Raw genomic sequence first — 17,970 nt, 5'->3', positions numbered from 1 at the left:
ATACCCAAGATATACGTTCCTTGTTCAGCATATAATTCCAGGATTGCAATTCTGTATATTTAATGGAGGCCGCATTGGAGGGTTTTAGAAGAATGAAGGTGGCCATTTAGTGTGAGTGTATTTGAGAGAAGAGGACCAGCTCCTTCTGTTGTGTATTGAGAAGGTATCTGTGTGTGCGTGAGTGTGTGTGTGTGTGTGTGTGTGTGTGTGTGTGTGTGTGCACATGTACACGCAAGTTTGCAGCTCAGAGGTGATGAAAGGGGACAGAGAGCTTTCGGAGGATGTCCTCTAGGCAGGATGCTTCCCCAGACTCCTGCCCTGATAGAGACTGAAGAGATTTTCAGGGGCTTTTTAAGGCCTCTTTGAACAGGTGCACCACTTCTAGTGGTACTGGCTCTGCTTTTTTGCCATGAAACACAAAGGACTCCTATATCCAATACATTTAGAGTCCTCCACATATACACACTTTGAACATGCACTGAAAGGGAAAAACACACACTCACATATACACACTGAAACACACATATTATGCCCACTTTTGGATTTCTTTCAGCTGGACTATCTTTGCAGCACCTATTTATTCCTTCTTTTCTACCTGATTTTCCCCCTCCTCTCCTTTGTGTATAAGTGGTTCGAGTTAGCCAAAACAGCATGAGTGAATTTAAGAAAAGAAAAACATCCTCTGGGTTTTCTCCTTCTCTCTGTTGTTGTTCTGAAGAACTCCTCCAGAACTTTATGTTTTATGTATGTGGCCAGGGTGTGATTCATCTTAGGATGTGGAAAGGAATTGAACTTTGTCTCCTGCTCTGTTGGTCCACTCAAAGGTAAACCTGAGGTCTTGGACCAGACCTCCAACTTCTCCCAGATCCTCCACAGATTGAAACTGTTTGTATGTGAGAAGCGAGTGTGAGTGCTGTGAAGCTGTTTTGTTGGAGCTCTGGAATTTGGCCCTCAGTCATTAGCCAACTGGAGTGGGTTCAGTTTGGTGCCAGAGCCAGGCTCCAAGGGAAATGGAACCATGCAAACAAACAAGCAAGCAAACAATCAAGCAAGTGTGCGAGAGCAGAAGCTCGCTCTTCAATGTGGCATTTTAACATTATTGAGGACGGAGGCATGTAGAGAGGATGAAAGCATTCATATCCTGAAGGCTGCTTGAGATGCACTGCTTTAGACACCCTTCCTACATTTCTCACACCAAGCGTCCAAGAGTAACACACACACACACACACACGAATGAAATCTTGTCAAAGCAAGCAGGAACTAAAGATTATAGATCCTTGTCCGCCTTCACCGTCTAAAGAGCTTGGTCATTCCTGGGGCAATGTGTGGCAACATGAAATGAAGCAACTTGTAAAATGATAGCGAGAGAGCAGCATGAAGGAGAGAAGCAAGGAGGACGAAGCTACTTTGGGAACCATTTAGGGAGGGGATAGTGGGTACAAAACTGCCAATTTCATACTACACATGTGGATTAAGTCTGTGCCTTTGAAAAGCTCTCAGAAATGCCGATGTAGCAATTACACCCTCCTGGCTCAAGCAGGGGTGCTGGGCCTGTATTCTGACACCCTCGTGCCTAGAAGTGCCCAGCCTGTGCCAGATTGTCTGCAGGTGGCATTCGTGCTTGCTTTGATACCACGCCAGAGGGGCCTCATGGGCACTTGGCTCCCCAGTTGCTCTCCGTCAGTCCGCTGGCACCATCCTTCTCATATCAAAAATGACCCAATTAGGAGACAGCAATGTGTTCTGACAGGCACTATCTGCTCTCGTAAACAGTTCTGGCTGCTTACTGTCTCTCTCTCTCTGGCTCTCACTTGATCTGCCTGTCTATCTCTCTCTCTCTCTCTCTTCCTGTTTCCCAGCCCCCTTCCCAAGTCTCTCCTCTTTTACCACTCTCCCGCATACTTCCATAGCCGTGAACATGAATGTAGAAACAGAGTTGTTTCATTTTGACTTACCTAGCTGTGTCAGCATTGCCTGACCCGCTCCCTCTCATGCAGAGCAAGGTGCTTTTTGAACAGCGGTTTGAGTGTCAGAGCGCAGGAGGGGAGCTCGCTTTAACTAAAACCATAGTGATGTGATTAGAGGGAGCAGTGACAGGAAACATTGTTTTCCCACTGCCTGATTGTCAGCACTCATCTCTTCAGCTGACAGCCTGTATCCCCATACATCCCCTCCTCTGAATGATGTGTGCACTCCGTGTGTGTGTGTGTGTGTGTGTGTGTGTGCATGATAGAACTCCTCATTGTCTCATGCATGCCTATCAGCACCTCACTCTGCCTCGAACTGTATCTTTCTCACTGTCTGTGTGTGTGGGCTCAAGCATAGAGGATGGTGGAATCATTAAACATTCATCCGCCACTCACCTCAGTGATAGTAGAAGCACTGGAAATCATTCTCTTTGATTCACTCCAATGTGACAGGCTTCCATCACTTCTCACATTCTGCTTTCAACCTGCACATGGCATGATATGGAGCCATTGTCGTGACGTGACAAGCAGTCCACCCTGCTATTACTCCTGTAATGGAAACAAACCTCAATATTTCATGTGGCCACCACCAGCAACATAAACTAATGAGCTGCTCTGGAAGTGTGTGGAAGTATCGTTCCACCGCTCCTTCCATGTCAAGTTTGGCACATCTCATTAAAAAAAACAGCTTTTGAGTTTTAATTTTAATTGATTGACAGTTTCAGCCATGGACTGTTAAGCATACTGGACTGTGGAATCTGCACTAGAACATACATGCTTAAACATTGTAATATTCTTTGACATGCACATTTATATGATATGGTTTGAGTATATGATACAACATATGGCATAGTCATTATTATTATGATTATTATGCAATGCCTATTTTAAAAAATTAATTTTGAAATAAATAACTAATGAATGGCATTTACATACATTTCTTTTAATAGTCACTCTGTGATAAAAATTCCATCTGCAGCCACCCAAATGTGAAAAAATTTTTTACCTTTGTAAAGTTGAGGTCTACTGGGGTCCAAAGAACTGTACAATGATGGAAATAACAAGACCATTATTTATATATTTAAATATTTTGTTAATATTAAACTTTCTTACACCCCATTTCTTACCCCCAGGTCCTCTTGCAGTTTCGCACACTATTCTCAATGGATGGCAGGTCCTTTCATGCCATGGCCCCCAAACTGTAAAATGTTCTATATCAATCTGTCTGACTACACTTCTATTGCTTATTTCTAATCTCAGCTGAAAACTTTCCTCTTCACTCTATATTCCTCTTTTTCTACACCTTAAAAGTGTTTTTTTTTTTTGTGGAGCAATTCTGGGTTTTACAAAGGTGATAAATAAAATAAATAAATAAATATTTCTCGAGGCATAGTGATACCATGTGCAGAAGAATACAGGCTTAAATCATTTTACTTTGTGCCAAACAAATAATCCATGTACATTTGCTCATTTGGCTGATGCTTTTTTTTTTTTAATCCAAAGTGACTTACAGTTGAGACCGGATACAACTAAGCAGTTGAGGGATTAAAGGTCTTGCCCAAGGACCCAACAATGGCAGCTTGGCATTTAAACTCACAAGCTTCTGATCAGTAGGCCAGAACCAGTGGACCACCGCTTATTTTTTCAAGCAGTTTCAAGTAAACTATTATTTGCAAATGTTTTCAAGGGGCTTCTATTATAGTGAAAGATTTGTGATTACAAGCATTTTAGATGTCAATATAAGACTTTAGCATAGCAAAATAAGACTTTTCTCAGAGATACAGTAGAAGTGAAAGTTATGTGTCTATGCTAATAAAAATATATAATATTTAACAGCACCTAAAAGGCTAAAATCTGGAGCCAAATTACAGAAAAGGATCATTAGATGTGAATCGAAAATGAGGTGACAAGAAAATGGTTTGACATGAAAATGGTGAAAAAATGTATATCTACAGTACCCAGGTGATTGTGGACGCCAAGTTCATCATACAAGGAAATCACTTTTTTATGCAAAGCAAAGTGTCCTAGAGACTGTTGACCAGCCTGCACCAATGTGCCCCAATGGCGTGTTGAAAAAGCAGGAAGTGTCAGAAGATTATTCAAGGTATACATTAGTCTTCTTATGTGTAACTCAGCTTCTTATATACACTCAGAAGCATGAGTAGGATATCAAAGTTTTTCGGAAATTATGGGATTCTCATGAATACCAAATTTCTTGTGAACGTGCTCTTATAAAACAATGAATAAATCCGTTTCCAGCTTGACAAATGAGACCCAGTATCCCTACTCATATATCTGCCATGACAGTCCTTCAGTAAATGTTATTTTAATGGTTGATTGGAATGAGATGCTTAGTGGACCTCTCTGCTGGTCAGACTCCAGGTACTGTAGTGCAGGTCGCTTTTGGCATGTTCCAGCAAACTACAAACATACACAAACAGTTGGCAATGGCAGTCAGCCAGCTGGATCGTGCATTGCTGCCATTCTGAATGTCCCCTAATGTCACACTGCTACTCATCAGTCACCCAAAATGTTACCACACACTTTATTCTTTTCTTGATCATATAGGCAAAAGTAAGTAGTGAGCTGAGAGCTTAAAAAAAAAAAAAGGCATTGTCTCTAATCAGCTGTAAGAGAGGTGAAATAGGAGAGCAGCAGATGTTTGGCAGGATAACTAAGACGCTGGTATGGTAACATTAGCCAAGGTAATTTTAGGCAGGGGAGTAAAATTTTGAGTCCTGGGGCAACTTATAGATTGATAGTTTTGTTTCTGGATGAGTCCTCAATTTGGCGTGCATAAATCAGTATGAGTATGGACAGTATGGAGAGAAGAGCCCTGTACTTAAATCAGTACTCACTCACTTGTTCATTTTTTTTGCAGGTTTTATGTTGGAGTGAAATGTTTCTGGCTGTAGTAGTGAGTTCCTGTGGGAGCAGATCATTATCTGGCAGAGGCTGAGTTTGGGGCAGGTGTGAAGAGGTTGATGCACTCTGCCTGACTCGGATATGGCTGCAGTCCACCGCGTGCTAGCTGCAGGAAATACAAAGCCCAAATAACCTCCGTCACTAGGTGGTAATTCTGAAGCATATCACATCAAACAGCACTGTGCATGAAATAAGCACCTTATAGCCATATTAGGTAGAGCCATGCTCCATTCAAGAGACTGCAACTGATCCTAAAGAACATGACTATGATGATTGTTGTTTTTAATCAGCATGCAACTGCAAGGCATGTCTAATGCACTAAATAACTATTATGTAAATAATAATGCAGATTAATATTGCTCTGATCCTATTTGCAAAGGTAAAATGACAAATGATGTCTGAATACATTTCTTATGGACTTTCAAGAGTATACATGGTTTGTTCTTTCCCTATTAGCATTTCCATGGTATGTAGGAACATTAGACAAAACATGCCACTTCACCCCAGGCATATTTTCTCAGTGTCAAGGCAATATTTCATAAACATGCAGAGGAAAGGAGGGGAAAAGTGTAAGATGACTATTCGCATACACTCTTTATCCATGTCTATGGCAGCTGAGAAGGACTGAGGCTGATTTGTATAACTCGCCATATCTTGCCTGCAAGAAGATAACTTTTCAGCTTTTACCATTATGTTATGATATATGCTGGGCGTGCAGGTGCTTAACCCGGGCCTGAGGGGAGGCACAAGGTGTTAAGATAAAAGAGGTGTTATCAACCTCTGACAGTAATTCAACAGGACCTGCAGGTCAGGCCAGTAATGTTGGCTTGAATCTGCCTGTGGATGTTGGTCTGCTTCACAGTGGTGGTCGACTCAGAGCACAACCTCTCTCTAATGTGCAGAGCTTATTAAGGCCTAAATTCAGGGCAGAGAAAGCATACAGCCTGCCATATGCATTGAACCATGATTTTGCTGATGTGAGCGTAACTTTTCACTCATTTCACAATGAGTAAAGTACGGCTGCTATCTTTATGCCAGGCTTTACATCATTCAGCTGAGATTTTGACTGGGTCTGTATTGATCCACTCAATACATCACATTTTGTCAGGAGTCTATACTAATGTACTCATAAAAATGTCCTGGGAAGATGTAGGTAAGCAGGATAGACAGTGTATGTCAGGTGGATTAGTCATATTTTGTGCTACAAGTTAACAAAATACACCAAATAGAACATAAAACCATTTTAATAAGCCAAAGTCAAATATAAGCAGCACAGTGGTGCAGCAGGTAGTTTTGCAGCTTCACAGCTCCAGATTTTCTGGTTCAGGTTATTGTCTGTGCAGAGGTTCTGTGCATGTTCTCCATGTCTGTGTGGATTCTCTGGTTTCCTTCCCCCTTTTAAAAACATACCAATGGACTGGCTACTCTAAATTGCTCCTAGGTGTGAATGTGTATGTTCATAGGATTGACTGGTGTCCCATCCAGGGTGTATTCCTGCCTCATGCCCAGTGTTCCTGAGATTGGCTCTGGATCCACCATGACCCTGACTAGGATAAAGTGGTTACTGAAGATGAATGAATGAAGTCAGACACAGGTATATGCAGTAATACAAAATGAATTATCAAACTGGAGGATTGACTGTTCCATATCAGACATATTCATAGAGCAATCAGTATAATCCCAAACATCTAACAAGTAAATGAGCACAGCCACAAATGGAGTGAATTAATAAGAATGATACGTAAAAAAAAAAAAAACTCAGAACCATGCATGTTGATGTTCATATATGGCCAAAGGATCCTATTTTAGAACAAAGTATGCAATAAATAAAAGATCTAAACATTAATACAATTGTTATCTTGCAAATGCAAAGGGAATTTGCCTAAGACGATTGCATGGCAGGAGCTGATTATATTTGATTATAACAACAGCTGAAGACAAAAAACTTTGGTAATACATTAGTTAACCAATGCACATGAAAATCACTGCTTATGAAAGAGTTTCACATAAGGAATCATATTTTGTTTGTGTGACATGGGTGAAAATATATCTCAAAAAGGCATGCAGTGAACTAAGGAAGGAAAATAATGCTTTACAATTAATTAACCCAAATCCTTTCAGCGGGGTTTCACCATGTTTTAAAAGCTCAAACTTGACCATTAACCTCGGGAATGGATGAGAAAACACACTCTCGCAGTCTTTTTTCTCCCGACAAAATGTGACATAAAAAGCTTGTGAAATGAAATGATGAGTTTAAAATGTCTTTTTGAGGTAAACCCAATTACGGTTTGCACATTTTTTTTTCCACCTCACAAAAAGCCCTGCATTAGGACGAGGGCTAGTTATTAGTTCCGCATTCGTTATTTTACAAATCATTTCTGTTTGCCTTCCACATGCCACCGTGCTGAAAAGTGGGCTCCAATTAGAAAGGCATTAAAACAGCAGCCAGGACTTAGCTGCATTACACCCTGCTATGACATTCCACCTGCCATTATGTTATTAGTGAAGAACTGGATCGAGAGAGAGGAAAAAAGGCTTTAATTGGAAGTATTAAGAAATAAAGCCATTTTGAAAGTTGCAGGTTTTAGCCTGTGGAGCTTCTGGCAGCTGTGTGCTCTCAGAATGAAGTCCTAATCCAGAGTGATTTGACTAAAACCATCTATGGACTGAACCCATCGCAAGAATCAGCTCAGCACAGCTTTGTTCACCGTGTATGAAAGAAAAATCTGTTTTTCAACTGTTTAGGCTCTCTGTGCTCTTATTGATCTAATCTGTGTAACTAAGTCTGTGGGCCTTTTCTGGGAGCAAAGAGACAAAGGTGAGCTACTGTGGGTTCTTTTTTTGTATGATGGGGTTAGAATAGTGCTTGAATATGGCATTAATTATAATTAGAGTATCACTACAGTAAAACTACCATTGGCATATTGTGTGGGTGGGTGTGTTTGTGCTACTGTGTGTGTGTATGTATGTGTGTGTGTGTTCTTTCTTCAAAAGCTCTCTGGCTTGCACTCTGACAGATGGGCCAGCCGAGATCTTCTGTGTAGTCCTCACTCACCCTGACGTGTCATCTGTCATCTGATTCGGGTCATTGTTTGCAACTGAATGGTAGCGTGAGGTACTGGGAAAGGAGCCTGGTGACTATGTGCGTGCCTCATGGAGCCCCATACCCTGCTGTCTCATTCCCCAAAAAGACCCACATGCCTCCCTCTACACCCCCTTCTGTCTAACCAGAAGATCTGCATTAGTGGCCTGTTTGTGGAACCTACACTCTGCATACTATTAATGAGAGAAGAGATTTTTACCATTTTATTTGGTTTCTATAAGCTATCTATAGATTGACATTTATAATTCAGTAACTAAACATGCTATTGCAAGATTATTTAGACAAATCCACAGTTAGAAGCCATTATACTATAAATTGAGATTAGTAAGAAAATCATATGTTCATGATCTGCCAGGATGGGAGTTAATAATCTAATGAGAATGTAGACTGAGCTAGGTGTAGAGTCCTGACCAGTAACACCCACTCCCTCAGATAGTGCTGACCAATTCCACCTGTTCCTTCAGACAGTGCTTACCAATCCTACTTGTTCCCTCTGACACTCCTGACTAATGCCACCCTCTCCTTCAGACATTCCTGACCAATCCCACCCACTGTTGCAGACATACCTGACTAATCTCATCCTCTCCATTAGAAAGTCCTGACCAATCCTGCCCATTCCCTTAGAGAGACCTGATCGATCCCATCCACTCCTTCAAGAGTCCTGACCAATCCCACCTGCTCCTGCACACATTTTGACCACTTGTGACTGCTTCCACAGTTATTTGTGCTTGTATCTGCATAGCTTAATTTTCTAATGGACTTAAACTATATGGCCAAACACTCATACTCACACTCATATGTGCTTTTTGAGCATCCCATTCTGTGGCTGTTCGCCCATTCAGCCACAAGAGCTTTAGTGAGCTCAGCCACTGATGTCGGGCGAGGAAGCCTGGGGTGCAGTCGGCATTCCAGTTTATCCCAAAGGTGTTCAGTGGAGTTGAGGTCAGGGCTCTGTGTAGGCCACTCGATGTCCAGTAAGCACATCATGCAGCACCACACAAGCACATCCAGTATGCTCCCATGTTAATGAATATGGCCTCTCCTTGTCCCACAAACTTCATAGCTGACCCACTCCCACCTGCATAAAAAAAAAAAAAAAACAGCCCTTCTGTTGGGTCTGGCAGGCCCCACTGGATCACAATCCCATATGCACACCTCTAGCAGGGTGTCATTTTTTGTGTAGTGCTGTGGGTTTAGCTGTGAACTTGGCTCAGGCTGCAGATCAAAATGATGAACTCTATGGCCTTGCTTTAGAGCTGAGGTCACGGTTGCCGCTCTACTGTCAGAAGTGTATGCATAAATCTGCTTAACTACATCCATGCGATGATTGCGCGCACGTGTGTGCGTGTGTGTGTGTGTGTGTGTGTGTGTGTGTGTGCTCGCGTATGTGTGTGTGTGTGTGTTTGTGGGTGCTTGCATAGGCATGTTGTGTAGGAACAATTTCATAGTAGTTGGGACTATGTTTACTGTGAGCCTTCATCATGTGGATATGGCTCAGAGAAAGTAAGTTTGGTGGCTTTGAAAGGCAAATCAGCAAGTGAAAGGCGCCAGGCAAGTAAAAAAAAAAAAAAAATTTAAATGAAAGCTAATTGAATATTCATTCAACTTTAAATAAAATAGCTGCATTTTCAAAAAAAAAAAAAAACAGCAGCTTTAAACAATGTTCGTATCTTGTCTGATACACAGCAACTCTATATGTACAAAAACAATTTGCTGTTGTTTTTCGAAATCCCACTGATAGGTCATATTTACTATGACTGAACAAATCCATGCTTTTACTCTGACTGATGCTGCGTTTGAGCGTATGGTGTGCATATTTTCATCTGTATGTGTGTCCTTCATCGGATTTTTTTATGGCATGTTCATCCAGTGAAAAGACGAGAACAGTACAGTAATGTATCTTACTAATAACAAACTAATTTGTTACTATTAATAATTGATAACACTTATTAGTCTACTTTAGACACTCTACAACCCAATGTATAGACAGTCATGAAGCAGTATATCCAATGATTCTCAACAAAAATGTCAAATGAACTTTATCTATCTTTCCACAACATGTTAGAAAAAGTATAAATAAACCACATAAACTGAATTTGAAATTGTGATAGACTACAGTGTGTATATATCAATAAGAATATAAGGTGATATGATGATAAACCAATGATAAACTGGAAGCATCGACAACAATAAACTGTTGAAATATTGTTTAGATCAACAGGTTGTTGAGCTAAAGATGGATTGTTGATTGTCTAAAGCATACTGACTATTGAAATTAACTGTTACATAATTTTATTTAAAGAAATTTTACTAATAACAGTGTATTTACTACTGAGGAGATTATGCACTGTTACTGATGGTTTACAGAAGTAATCAAATGTAAATAGGTATGAATTTTAGTTGTGAATTATGTACATACACAAGTATATCTTTAGATTTTAGTCCACTATTTATATAATTTCTTTGCTATATTTGTTTTCACACTGCATACTATTTTATACACTTACCTGAACAACCTGTAATTTGCCTACACACTAACTAAAGTATGACATATAAATAATAGCTGTATATTTTATGCAAATAAAAACTTTAAAATAGATGTATATTTCCTATGTGGTTAGTATATAAGTACAGTCGCAACCAGAAAACCAGCAGGTAATACAAAAGTAAGTACCCCCTATTACACTAGAGAGATAGAGATAGAGAATGTCCCATCACTGTCAAGATCCACTTGTATACTTGCACAAGCTAAAACTGAAGTTGATACACACACATGTGTGTACATGTGTATTTGTATATTTGCTACTGTAATCCATCTGTAACAGTGCAGACCCCTCCAGTAGTTAATTATAGCTGCCTTTGTAGTTTATATGTAACGACACAGGTATCTAAGACACATAATAATAAAATGGTGTCATTCATTTCTCTAACTTACCTAAAATCTCTAAGAGGCAGACATTACTGCTGGATTTTGAATTAACCCTGTTTTCTTCTTCTCTGCTGTGCGAGTATGTGGTGCAGTTTTGCCATGAGGTATTGTATGTTTTGCAGCAGTGCCAAAAACCGCCATTTGGACTGTAAAAGGCATGGGGATCCTCCTTCTTTGAACTGCTGCCAACTCAGTAGGTTTCCTTCTTCTGCTTTTTTCCCTCCCCCTTTCAAAAAAACTTCCCCAGAAGGCACTTCTCTCTCTTTTTTCTTTCTCTCCCTTCCTTTTCCATCCTCTTTTTAATTTGACCATGGCTTTCTGTGCTGAAGCTATGATGCTGATAAGAGAGGCATGGCTGTTTTAAACTGACAGCTTACCATCTCTCTGGCTGTGTGTATATCAGCATGAGGAGTTATGAGTGTGTGCTAGGAGTATGTCTCTGTATGCGTGTTTGAGTGTGTGCTTATGTGTGCGTAGGCCTGGATTTGATGCTGCTTAATCTTACATACATCTGGAGGCATTTTAGATGTAACATTGTGGAACACTGTGGTGTTAGGGAGGGTATTTACACAATGAAGCTGGTCTGATTTCCTGGTGATGATAGGTTTGGTGACAGATGTGTGAATAGACTGGCTAAACTCCTAAATTGCCCAGGAGGACTGTTCTCAGTTGACATGTTGGTGAGAAAGAGAGAGAGAGAGACAGACGCAGTCTCTGAAGTCAGTGGTCTGACAGTTCTCATCAGTAGAGTATACTGCAGCTCACATAGGGGTCTGAGGGTCACACACCTCACACTTCTAACACCTCCAAACTACTGTGTTAACTCAGTTTCTGTCATGTTCACTTCAGATCACTGAAGATGCAAGAAGAACGGACAAGAAAAAAGACATGTATATTATAACACAGTTTATACCGTTCATTCATTCATTCATTCATTCATCTTCAGCATCCTGCGCCGGGTTGGGATGTATCCGGAGCCTATCCTGGGGATATTGGGTGCAAGATGGGCAAATTCACCCCAGATAGGATGCCAGTCCATCACAGGGCACCACGCATACACATTAACACACACACATTCACATACAGGAGCAATTTAGAACATCCAGGCCATCTACTGGAAACCAGAGAACCAGGAAACAAACCAGGAAACAAACCTGGACACAAGAAGAATTTGCAAAACTTCACACAGATGGTAAACTTGAGTTCAGTATCACATTAGGGATCAAGAAGCTAGGCAACAATGCTACCTGCTGCACCAGCATACATATTACATAATATATTACAGCCACGAGCATCACCGTGAAAGGAAATAAGGAAATAATGTCATGTTTATTTTGTCAAGTATGATGATCAATAGCAGACCAGTGAGTTTACCGGCATGTCCCTACATGTGTAAAAGTGTTGAACATTGTACTATTAACTGTGGTAAAGCCAGTTATGTGAGCAAAAGGAATTGTGTTAAACACAAAAACCGAAACCTGAACATTGAAATACATGAATGAGCTCACTGCCTCACACTTAATTTTCCTCTTCTTTTCACCTACTTTCTCATTTCCTATCTTTCTCCCTCCCTGCTTCCCCTGTCCTCTCTCTCTCTCTCTCTCTCTCTCTCTCTGCCCCATCATGTGTGAGGGTGAGTGTGGAAGGAGGTGACCTTGCTGTGTGTAATTAAAGTGAAACACCTTGACTTGTCACCATCGCCTCAGACAGCTTAAATCTCCCTAATGTAAATGGGCCCTCTGCTGATGCACTGCTCGGCATGGCCACGGAGAAGATACAAGCTCTGGTGATCCATCTCTGTGTATGCACACACACACACACACACACAGACTCTCACAAGGACCTCTGTCCCATCTTTTTTTTTTATTTTTTCCTTAGACAGCATGGTGCTTAGCTTTGAAAGCTAGACTGCTTCATGGGCTAGATCACATGCTGCCGTATTACAATGGACACAAAATCTCACATTGCATGTGTACAGTTAAGTGGGAAAATACATGATATAGATTTGGTCAGATGTGATTGTGTGTATGCATGGGGATCGAACTTGTTGCAGTCTACAACTGACAATAGGAAAGGGGGAAAAAGGAAGAAAAACTTTGTATTGTTTCTGCAGCAACAAGTAAGGAAAACACATTCCTCACATGAAAAAAAAGAATGAAAATGGACCAGTTGAGCTGATTTAATGATCTGGGAATGTGGGACTGCCTGAAACAACAATGGGTCGCAGGAGGCCAGAATCTCTGCCAAATATGTTTCAGCTGAACAGCCCCATGGCATGTAGAAGAATGTTACATGGCCTGAGTGCCAACTTTACTGGTTGCCAGTGGCCTGTGCCAGACTGGAGCTGTATGCCCCAGCACTGGGCACAGTGACAGTAGTCAGATGCCCTTCATTGGCAGCATCAGGCACCGCGGCCTTTCTCTCTGACCCTTTGGGACGGACAGTCACAGGCCAGCACGTTGCCAGAGCTTGGAGGCCATGCCAACTTCCTCTCTCACCACCATCCGCATCACCACCCCCCCTCCCACACACACACACACACACACACACACACACAAACACACACGCCTCATTGAGGCCTGTAAGTGCCTGAGGCTATCACTGTGTTGCTGAAGTAACAGGGCATCAGCTTGGCACAGCTTCCTCCTCTCCAGTGGCCTGCAGTTGGCAAAGACTCCTACTCCTACTCCCTTTACCAGCAGCTGCAACAGCCATGTGAACCACTATGGGCTCCTGCAGCTTTCTAAGTCTAGTGTTCTTTAATCCTCCTATTCTAATTATTCTATATTCTAATTATTACCATTAAGCCTTGGCGTGTGACAACCTTTAAAGGAGGAGTTTGCCATTTGTAGAGCCCTCTGCTGCCTGCGTAGTGAATTGAAATTTCATTGAAATCATTGCCAAGCTTCACCCTTCCCCACAACCAACCACACCCTCTTTTCTTTTTTGTTTGCTTTGCAAGTTGCCATTTAAAGAAAAGGGGTAGAGCTGATTTCTGGCCCAGGAAAATGTCCAGAAAAAACAGAAGACTGAAATGAGGAAACTAGTGTAGGCAGATTCATATCATGTCAATATTTTGACTTACGATTCTTCTAAGATATCTTTAAAAAATTCTATGATTATTATAAGTCTAGTAACACTTTTAAATATTACAAACTGCATTGTAAAATTTCTTTTGTTTTCTTTTAAGGAAGAGGAATACATTTTTGTATGAACTACCATGATTAAACTGTTTTTATATTTAGCAGTTTGAACATTTAGAATAAATTACACAGGATTTAGGTTAATATTGTTAATGGTAGCCTAATATAGTTAATAGTTCTAGTGTTTTCCTGAAAACATCTGACCTCTTTTCATCAGGACTGCTGTTTAAAGAGTGACCAAACTGACATCCAGGTGTAAAAACCTGATCAATCAATACTAATATGCTTAATTTATATAAGAAACAATATGGGTCCAATAGTCCGAGTCTGGGGCTTTGTGCTGTTATAAGCAATGACTGAAAACAAATAAATATTTAAGCAGAATTAGTCATGTTTTCACTATTACTCCATTACCACTTACTTCCTGAACTTACTACATTATTTAACCAAAGAGAAATCTGGTTTCAGTTATTATCTGAAGTAGCCAATTCCACAATGAATGCTATAGAATGGTTTTATTTATAGCAAATTATTTCTATTTTAATGGATGAATAACTTTCTATTATTTTGAATTATTTACAATTTACACATTATCAGTTATCAAAAAGAAATTATATTTATCAAGTATATTTTTTCCCCAGTAATACAAGACAAAAGCTTGTATTTAATTAGTGAAAGCAGCAACGGTCATAACACATTTAACTGAGTAGGAATCAGGTGTTAGTTATAAGCTGACAACAATTAACACTCTTTTAGGAGCATGGGCATGTTATTATCATTAAATATGTGGTGTCAAAACAGTTAAAAAATAAATGGTGCGAATAGGACATTCCGATACATTTCAATTTCTTACAAAAATTTCTTCTTATGTAATATCTAATATTAAGTCATTTTGGTTAATGACATTTTGTAACAGTTCTCGGTATTAAACATTAGCTGAAATGTACTATTACAACCCTAATGTGATTAATAAGGTGTATATATATATATATATATATATATATATATATATATATATATATATATATATATATATATACCTTATCCCTAAGCTAATATTCCTTTGTTTGAGATTGATAATCCTTATTTGTATGTGCTTGTCTATATATATGTACTGTATTGTTGTATCATTATGTGAACTGAGTTTTAATATTGCTGCAAATCAGCCTTCATTTTTGTGAAAAGTTAGCTTTGACTTGACCTAAACCTGGAAAATATTTATTCATGTGAACTAAAATAATATTGAATAATGATATAATGAATAATGAAAGTGTTTTTCTCTAACATGACAAAAGTCTATAACATATAATGTACGTGTAACCGCTTATAAGATCTGCGTATATTGTTTGGAGAAGCTAAGATGGGAATGAAGGGAGAAAAGTGGCAGTGTGTCCTTGGGCCTTCTGTGTCATTGTCATGGCTTATCAAGATCTAAAAGGAGGAAAGGAGGGAAATGCACATGGCTTTAATAAAAAAAGAAAATATCTGGAGTTTCCCTCCAACACTAGATGTAAAGGGCTGCAAAGGGAAACACATTTAACTTTACCAATTTCTTATTGCCTGTCAGTCTTTTTAATTTGATCTGACGTCGGACAGTTACCATTTCGGGTGCGGAGTCAAGACACATATTGGCAAGGAGACTGGCAGCTAATAAAGCTAGCTGGAATTCACTCTCCCAGATTCTTCCTCACTGCCTTTATTTATAAATCTCAATATTGTTATTATGAATATATCATAGGAGTATTAAGGTTCACCTATCTTTTTCATGCCCTCACAGTTAATAACGTATTATTGATTTTGGAACTGGCCTGCATACGTACCAGCTCTGCCCCTGAGTTTATATCACTTTTCCTTTCATCACATGAACCCGTACCTTTATTTTGGCTCACAGTGTCATGGGAAGAATAGGTCTCTTTTTAATATTTCTCTTTGATTATAGTTGAACAATCTTTGTACATCCCACATCAAATGCGATTCTCTCCTGTGTCAATATATCAGATCAGGTACAGTTTATGTGTAAATTTAAATCCAATTCAACCAGATAACTGCTCTTACATTTGGTATAGTTCAGGAATTGAGCAGAACATTTTGCACGTTTTGAGAAAACGAGAGTGTGTGTGATCATTATTGAGTTAATGCTCTTCTCAATGAAGCTGCAACTGAACCATTAGTGCAACTGCTGAGAGCGGCTTCTTTGTGTGGATCATCACCCCATTTCAACAACAAACATGAGGAGTGCTTGAAGTCTCCTTAGCCTTCATCTTCGCTACGAGCTAGATGAAAAAAAAACACAAGAAAAATAGAAGGAGTGGGCATGATAAAAAAGAGAGAGAGAAATAAGCAGTGCATGGATATATATGCGAATATACGCACCATCAGCACAAAATGGTGCTGACTCAGCTGACGGCAGGGCTTTGCTGCATGCTAAAACACATAGTGGCAAAGCCCATTAAAAATGAATGCCGCACGATAATCACATTCACGCTTAAAATTTAATGCTACTACACCAAAGCTGACAAAGAGTAGGTGGGGAAGGGCAACGTGATTAAGGCTGGATCTCTTGTACTTCCGTGTCAGGGTGGAGGCAGACGATGGCCTCTGAGAAGTGCCTCTGATTGGAAAGGTGTTCCTAATTGCAGTAATTATACTAAATAAGGCCTACAAGGACAGACACTGTGTACTCAGAAGAGAGAGAAAAGCACCTGGGGAACATCATGAAGGAAAGCTGGGGGACACATTGTGATTGTCCCAAGGCTGACCCTCAGGGATAAAGGTCTAGAAGAGAGGATGATGTGAAATTCAAATTAATTATGACCTTGTACAACCATGTCAAAGGTCTTTTATGTTACACTGTAAAGGAGTGAACCAGGGATTCAAAGCTCATGCTGAATCTATTTATTAAACAGATGTGCACAATGTGTTGGAATTTGTAAATTACAGTGTTGAAGGGAATGAAAAAGGAGAAACTGAATGCAGGAAAGATTCCATCAATGCCCTTTTAAGAAAATATTTCTTCCAAAACATGAAGTGTTGAGAGAGTGTATGTGTGTGTACATGTGTGCGTGTCCAATGAAAGCCACTCCAAACCATCCTAGCAGTGAGCTGTAGTTGGCCAAGAAAAGCACTTGTTGCCAAAAAAGAGCCAAATTATTTTTTTTCTGTTCCAAGAAAACCATTGACAGACACAATAGGCCCTCTTAGAGATGTGCCTTGCCCTTTTTACTGCGTTTATGAAGTGGACGAAGTGATGGGGCAGTGTGCAGGCGGGGGCATTCTTAAGTCTCTGCTACTTAACCAACCTCCTAAATGACCAATCTTCTACAACTTTTCCTTGGGCGCCTTCAAGGTCAGGTGGGTCTGAATAAGTTTCCTCAAACAATGATGTGCTGCTTCAATAGAGACGGAGATATCACTTTCTCGGTCTTGCACTGTTTTCCTCTGAACCGTGCCCGGAGCACATCCTCCTGTTCACCCACAAAGGGACAAGAAACCCGAAAAGGAAAAGAGAAAGAAAGGCAACATTGTGAATGATGAGAGAGAGGGCAGAGGAGAGCAACGTGGATGATGGAATGGTAGTGAGGGTGTGGAGCATGTTCTCTTCAGTGCAGTGCAGTTTTAGTTCCTGCAGATTGATAGCCTATTCTCGCCATATATGCAGAAAGGCATTTATTGGACAGAGATGTGTAATTTTTAACTGGTATTTTTGTTAAGGCCTTTGAGTTAACCCTTCCTAGTGTCATTAAGGACATACCACATACCATGCACACTTCCAAATTATGCAGAGCCTTGCTATTTTAGGACAACTAGTCCAACAAAATAAATCGATACATGTCAAAAGCCGAGACATGGAGCTAGTGCTACCAATGAAGCTGAAGTTCCTCTATTATCTAGGTCACAATATGT

General features: G+C 40.1%; 1 long non-coding RNA gene across 1 annotated transcript; it reads right to left on the bottom strand.

The window, feature by feature from the left end:
* Nucleotides 1-4,230: 4,230 nt before the first annotated feature.
* On the bottom strand, nt 4,231-10,986 carry LOC128319130 (uncharacterized). The gene is made up of 3 exons (XR_008302521.1): nt 10,931-10,986; nt 8,787-9,073; nt 4,231-4,998 (listed from the first exon to the last, which is right to left on the bottom strand). It is a non-coding gene; the product is annotated as an uncharacterized LOC128319130 (long non-coding RNA).
* Nucleotides 10,987-17,970: the final 6,984 nt, after the last annotated feature.

Source organism: Pangasianodon hypophthalmus, chromosome 1 (genome assembly GCF_027358585.1).
Source record: "Pangasianodon hypophthalmus isolate fPanHyp1 chromosome 1, fPanHyp1.pri, whole genome shotgun sequence".
Taxonomy (NCBI): Eukaryota; Metazoa; Chordata; class Actinopteri; order Siluriformes; family Pangasiidae; genus Pangasianodon; species Pangasianodon hypophthalmus.
This window is presented reverse-complemented; position numbering and strand designations above follow the sequence as displayed.